Here is a 7,406-nt window from a genome sequence, read left to right as displayed (position 1 = left end):
GCCCAAGATTCTGTACGCTTTTTGTAACCGCTTTCTTAATCTACCAGATCTCCATTATCGCCATGACATCATATTCCCATGTGGCTATTTGTGTCTGCAGCTCACCGACCTTATTTACCAAACTGTGTTTACACAAGTGCACTGTAAACCTATCTTAGACCACCTTGTATTCTTAGTCATCTTCATAGGCAGCCCCTCGGAATCGAGGAAGACTTGATTGCACTCTTAGAATGAGTCCTTCGGTGGCTGAACAGTCCAATACGAGAACCACAGTCCCTGTCACAGGTGAGACAGATAGACGTTGAGGGTAAAGGAGGGTGGGACTCGTTTGCCGCACGCTCTTTCCGCTGCCTGCATTTCATTTCTGCGTGCTCTCAGTGATGAGACACGAGGTGCTCAGCGCCCTCCCAGATGCACTTCCTCCACTTAGGGCAGTCTTTGGCCAGGGACTCCCAGGTGTCAGTGAGGATGTTGCACTTTATCAAGGAGGCAATGAGGGTGTCTTGTAACATTTCTTCTGCCCACCTTTGGCTCGTTTGCCATGAAGGAGTTCCGAGTAGAGCGCTTGCTTTGGGAGTGTCGTGTCTGGCATGTGGACAATGTAGCCTGCCCAGCGGAGCTAATCAAGTGTGGTTCAATGCTGGGGATGTTGGCCTGGATGAGGACACTAATGTTGGTGCATCTGTTCTCCCAGGGGATTTGTAAGATTTTGTAGAGACATCGTTGGTGCTATTTCTCCAGCGACTTGAGGTGTCTACTGTACATGGTCCATGTCTCTGAGCCATACAGGAGGGCGGTGCTATGCGGCAAGGACAGGCTGGTGGAGGACACTTGTTTTACGGATGTTTAGCATAAGGCCCATGCTTTCATACGCCTCAGTAATATGTCGACTATGTCCTGGAGTTCAGTCTCTGTATGTGCGCAGACGCAGGCATTGTCCGCGTACTGTAGTTCGACAACAGGTTGAGGTTGTAAAGTTCTTGCTCTACAGCATGAAACCACATGAGGCACGTTCCAGGGACAAGGCTACTCTGTGCCCTTAACTCTTCATTACAGGACTCCGGAAGTGATGACCCTGCATGCGACCTCCCTTTATATACCTGTGTGATCAGGTAAGGAGTGTCTCCCACAAGTTCACCCCCTGTGGTCAAGGTGTGCATCTAAGTTGAGTGTATACAGTAATACAGTGGTGTTACATTGTAGGTACAAACATGACCGAGGTGGTCTTGGACCTGGCCTGGAGATGGCGCAGGTTAAACAGGTTCCCACTGGATCTGTAGTCTAGTTCCACTCCAGCGGGTAGCTTGGAGTATTTTTAGCCTGACCTTACCCAATACCGTGCTAGTTCTTACTGTCGTGCTGTCTGTCTCCCCCAACACTTTGTGTACCTTGTTTCTCCTTTCTAATACTGCATCGTGGTACCCCGCCCCCTGCCCAATTAGTTTAAACCCTCTTCCAACTCAATAGCTTGCTGGGCTACTTCAGAGGGAAGTTATCAAACAGCAGGCCCCACCACCCCCTCGGGGTAACGAGGGATGGGCGATTGTTTTGTATATGAGAAAAGCGTGTCATGGTCTGTGGGGTTTGACGATCCATTCCTTTTCCACCATACTTGCTGTGTTTTCCACCATTTCCATCCTGATTTCTGCTCCGCAATTTCCTGCCTCTTGCGCTCTTTCCTCATTCTGTTCGGTGGCTGTGTCCTCCGCCTGCTCCGCTCTTCTGCCCACTCCTCACACCTCCTGCTCCTTCTCCCATCTCCTCGTCACTCAAGGGGCTTCCTTCTGCCTCAACAACAACAACTTACATTTAAACAGCCTGTAACGTAGTAAAACGTCCCAAGGCGCTTCACAGCAGTGTTACAAGACAAAACCGATCCCGAGCCACGTAGGAAGAAATTACAGCAGATGACCAAGTGCTTGGTTAAAGAGGTAGGTTGTAAGGAGCGTCTTAATGGAGGCTAGGGAGGGAGAGGTTTAGGGAGGGAGTTCCAGAGAGTAGGGCCAAACAGCTGAAGGCACGGCCACCCATGGTTGAGCAGTTTATAATGAGGGATGTTCAAGAGGGCAGAATTAGAGGAGCACAACAGCTTGTGTTGTGAGGCTGAAATAGATTAGAGATAGTGAGGGGCAAGGCCATGGAGGGATTTGTATACAAGGATGAGAATTTTGAAATGGAAACTGTTAGGGGAAAATTCCGAGGTAGAAATTAATCTACTCCGAGACTACATGAGGGAGTTTGAAAACACATAGTTTTTTAATACAAGGTACCAGGGGAGTTGCATGTAGGCGAAAACTAAATGATTATTTAAAGTCGTAAACCGCAAAGGTCATATGTCGCTGCTTCAACATCTGTCATTGCAAAAAAGTCTACGCAACGAGTTTGTTTTCGTCTTTGTCCCGCTTACTTCCTCATCTTCGGCCAGCGTCTGGTGTGATTGGTTTCTTGCTCAGCGTCTTGTGACCTTTTGCAAATTGCTTATCTTATTCTGTCATAGTGCGAAATTGCTGTGCTTTCGAAAATGTACTAACGCGATTAACCCTTCAACCCCTCATTTGGCCAAAATTTTTCATATACATAATTCTCGGCCAACATATACCCGGTCTTCATGCAGAAATTGGTGATGTGATGTGCCGGTTCCTGAGCCCCGGGGTCTCCACTCCGGGGTCCAGGTTCCCATCTCCTGTCGCACTTCATTCTGCTGCTTGTAAAACCTCATCATATAGGTGTTTTGGCCGTGTGTACGCTACCTTCTGAGACACCGCTAGGTTCTCATAGTTTGAGGGTGGTTGGGTTACAGGTCTGCTCGATAGTAAAGATGACAGTGCTTTGCTCACCGTTTCCGTTTAATGATGGGAGTGTCACCCTGCCCCCTTCGGCAGGTTAGGTAAGGCTACATGTGCAGTTACTGTACCCCACAATAGGATCTTCCCGTAGTCCCTGCATGGGAGATATAGCCCCCCTCCCTGTCCCTTCTTACAACTTGTTCTCAGGAACGGTGGTAGATAGGAATTGTTACAGATTGATCGTTTCCACCCACTACATTGTTCTGGATTATACCTATGACTTTTAAGTTTTATTATGGTGCTGCCGTCTGCCTCTATTGCATAAGAGCCAATGCGTGTGGATCCTGTTTTCACTCCAAACATCCAGCTAGCCATCTCATTATCACTAAATGGGATTGATTGTAGGGAAATTCCTTCCTCCGAGTGTGTGGGCACATGGGCACAGACTCAACAGCTGGCAACATTGGCTTTCTTGACATAGGTGTATGAAATGTACAAAAAGGTGTTCACATACAACTCTCTTGATCCGTGGGAATGGCCTGGCCTGAGTCCTCCCTAGGCTACATATTACAATTACACAAAAAAGCAAACTGCACATATCGCGTAACACATTCATCTTGGATCGTCTTTATTTCTTCCGGCGTTTTCTGCTGATGCATCCGCCTTCAGTTTCCTAGAATATGTATGAAGGCAGGGTTACTTGTTTTGTTCACTTGTGCTGGGGTCGTTGGATTCATATTCTTTGAGCTGAGACCAATGTTTCCATCGGCCAACCCTACCCATATCTATGCAGGCACACGTATCTCCGCTAGTTAGGACTTCAAATGGGCCAGACCAACGGGGAGCAAACCCCGTTCGTCCTGCCAGACATTTTACCATTACCTTCGCGCTGACCTGTGGGACCTCCCCCTGGTCCTCCAATTCCTTCTGTCCGTCCCTGCCTGCTTGCCGTTCCCTCACATCCTTCCTCAATTCCTGAAGTTGTTTATTCAGTTCCAAGACGTACTTTCTAATCCGATCCCTCAGGGGTCCTACGTCGGATCCCCCAGTTATGATTCCTTCTGCCAGGTGCATCGCCCTGCCTGTCATCAACTCCTATGGAGTTAATCCCGTCACTCGGTTAGGAATTGCCCTTTGTCTCATCAAGATTGTGGGTAGTAAATCCACCCAAGCTTGTCCTGTCTCTTGGATGGTCTTTGCTCGGGCTGTTTTAAGTGTCCTGTTCATCCGTTCTACCATCCCAGAGCTTTGCGGGTGGTAGGAGATATGAAACTTCTGTCTCATACCCAACATAGCACACACCACCTTCATGATTTGTCCGGTAAAATGGATTCCCTGGTCGGAATCGGTTTTGGATAGGGATGCCCCAACGTGGGATTACTTCCTCTGCCAGTATTCGGGCCACCGTAATTGCGGTGCAGTTTCGCGTGGCGAACGCTTCTACCCACCGGGTAAACTGATATATTATTACTAGACAGTATTTCTTGACCCTTGAGAATGGTGAAGGTCCCGTGAAGTCTATCTGTATACATTCCCACGGCCCCCTTGATCATAGTTGTTGAGCTATTCTAACCTGAAAGTCGACCGCCTGAAAGGCTCAATCTTTGACCCAAAGACATTGGGGGGGAGGTGATGTCATGTTTGTAACCTTCACATAACTGTAACTAACATGTAACATTAATGTACACTGTATGCAACTGTGAAATGCACACCTTGACCACAGGGGTGAACTTGTGGGAGACACTCCTCACCTGGTCAGCCACGTACTTAAAGGAGGGTTTCACGCAGGCTCAGCACTCCTGGGAATAAAGGTGCAGGTCATAAGAACATAAGAATTAGGAACAGGAGTAGGCCATCGAGCCCCTTGAGCCTGCTCCGCCATTCAACAAGATCAGGGCTGAGCTGGCCGTGGACTCGGCTCCACTGACCCGCCCGCTCCCCATAACCCTTAATTTCCTTATTGGTTAAAAATCTGTCCATCTGTGATTTGAAAACATTCAATGAGCTAGCCTCAACCGCTTCCCTGGGCAGAGAATTCCACAGATTCACAACCCTCTGGGAGAAGAAATCCCTTCTCAACTCGGTTTTAAATTGGCTCCCCTGTATTTTGAGGCTGTGCCCCCTCATTCTAGTCTCCCCGACCAGTGGAAACAACCTCTCTGCCTCTATCCTATCTATCCCTTTCATTATTTTAAATGTTTCTCTAAAATTATCCCTTATCCTTCTGAACTCCAACGAGTAAAGGCCCAGTCTTCTCAATCTATCATCATAAGGTAACTCCCTCATCTTTGGAATCAGCGTGGTAAATCGTCTCTGTACCCCCTCCAAAGCTAATATATCCTTCCTTAAGTAAGGTGACCAAAACTTCACACAGTACTCCAGGTGCGGCCTCACCAATACCCTGTACAGTTGCAGCAGGACCTCCCTGCTTTTGTATTCCATCCCTCTCGCAATGAAGGCCAACATTCCATTCGCCTTCCTGATTACCTGTTGCACCTGCAAACTAACTTTTTGGGATTCATGCACAAGGACCAATGGTGGAGCTTTGGATGCGTGGCCTATTCACTTGGAGCTGTGCTGCTGAGAGAGAAAGAGCTGCTGCTTTTGCTCCTGTCTGGAAGGCCTGGAGTGAGTCCTGAGAACAGCCCAGAAAGAGAAGGAAGGAAGGAAGGAAGGGGCTTCATTACCATTCATCCAGAGGGAGAGGAGGAGAGCAGAAGACTGCAACAACTTTATTAATTCTACAAAGAGTTGGAGAGAGGGGGAAAAAAGAACAACTACGAACCAGTGTGGAAGGAGGGAAAGACTTCTTCAACCAGAGGTGGGTGTGTTTTGGTGCATTCCCCAAAAGACTTTGTTGTATCGGTGGGTGGAGGAAAGAAGATCACTCGAGAGCCGGAACATCGCGGGGGGTGTGTGTGTGTGGAAGTGTGTGTGGGGGTCTTGCCTACAGCTAGGCCCCACACACCACTGAAGCACCCCTCCCCATTTCCTAGCCTGGGATAGCTGGAGCTACCAGGCTGAAGAAACTCAATCACCCTAATTCACATCATTGGGAGTGTGTACCTGTGTGGGGCTCCAGCTGCCCCAGGTGAAGACATCTTCTCCCCCCACCCGAAGACCACCCCAAAGACTGTTTTGTTTGACATCTGGGGAGTGCAGCCACCCATCGCTGTGAGGGGAGACCTGCCCTCGCAGCTTCCCTCTTTCCCACCCCCCCCCACGCGCTTTCTCTCTCTCTGTCTCTCCCCTTTCTTTCTGAGAGCCCTTCCCTCCCAATTGAAAAAAACAATTAAGACAACTGAGCAGAGGGCGCAAGGCCCCTCCCCAATTGCCAACTAGGGGAGAGGTGTGCCTCTTTCAGAGCTCCCTCTGTTCAAACATTTAAACGATGCCATTTAAGACCATTGAGGCCTGTGACTTTGGGGTGGGTGTAGCCCTGAAAGGGACCCCGTGATGGCGACCCCATCCACGCCGGTGGCGGGGCCAGCAAGGACATACACGCAGGCGGCGTCCGCATTCACGGCGCCTCCTGCGCCTTCTGATGCCTTGCCACCTTTCAGACTTGTCACAAAGAAACACTGGGTCAAGAGCTACACTCACCCCACGATGAGCATCGAGGAGTGTGTGCGGGCGATGGCTGGGGTAGTCGGCCCCTCGGCCATTGTCGCAGCATCCAAGATGTCTGGGAGGGCTGTGTTCTTCCTGGGGTCGGAGCGAGCGGTGTCCCTGGCCATTGAAAAGGGGCTCATGGTGGGCGGAGCGTTCCTGCCGGTGGACCCTCTCGAGGCCACCGCACAGAGAGTCATCATTTCAAACGTCCCGCCCTTTGTTCCCGCTGAGCTCCTCCTCCCTCACCTGCACCAACTGGGTGAGGTAAGGTCGGGGATCAACCCCATGCCGCTCGGGCTCAGGGAGAACAGCCTGCGCCACGTGTTCTCCTTCAGCCGCTAGCTCTTTGTCCGGCTGGCGCGGGAGGAGACGACGGAGGGAAATTTTTATGTGGTGCACGAGGGGACTGCCTACTGCGTCTTTTAGACGTCGGACGGCGTGCGGTGCCATGCCTGCAGGGAGGTGGGACACGTTCGCAAGAACTGCTCCGCCGCCAAACCACCGAAGGCGGCCAAGGCTGGCGCCGCCGCCACCCCTCCCCCTAGTAGCGTCTGCGTGCCGGGAGCTGTGGGTGCGCGGGCATCGCCGGGTGCCTTTGTTTTCAGGGCCTCCGGCGGGGGGAGGGAGAGCGTCCGATCGGAAGGAAGGCGCGGAGGAAGGCGAAACATCTCGAGTGGGGTCCCCTCAGTGCGCCAGACAGCTTGAACACCGCGCTCAGCCCAACCCTGACATCGGCGAGCGCGGGGTGCCCTGAGCCCGTGCCCGAGCCCTTGACCAGTATCACAGAGGGGCTCGGACGCGGGCAAGAAAAGAAAAATGGGGGGGTGGAGCGGGAGGCCTCGGCAGACATGGAGGTCTCCCTGCCTCCGCGCCCCCCCAGGAACAAAAGGAGGCGCCGCTCCAATGAGGCGGAGGGGGAACAACATCCCTCCGCGGAGGAGTCGGTGCCCGCCGCGTGTCCCGCGTCCCCCACCAGCGCCCCCAAACTGCACCGTAGGCAGGAGGAAT

This window comes from Pristiophorus japonicus, chromosome 21 (genome assembly GCF_044704955.1).
Source record: "Pristiophorus japonicus isolate sPriJap1 chromosome 21, sPriJap1.hap1, whole genome shotgun sequence".
Classification (NCBI taxonomy): Eukaryota; Metazoa; Chordata; class Chondrichthyes; family Pristiophoridae; genus Pristiophorus; species Pristiophorus japonicus.
Note: the sequence above shows the minus strand (reverse complement) of the source record.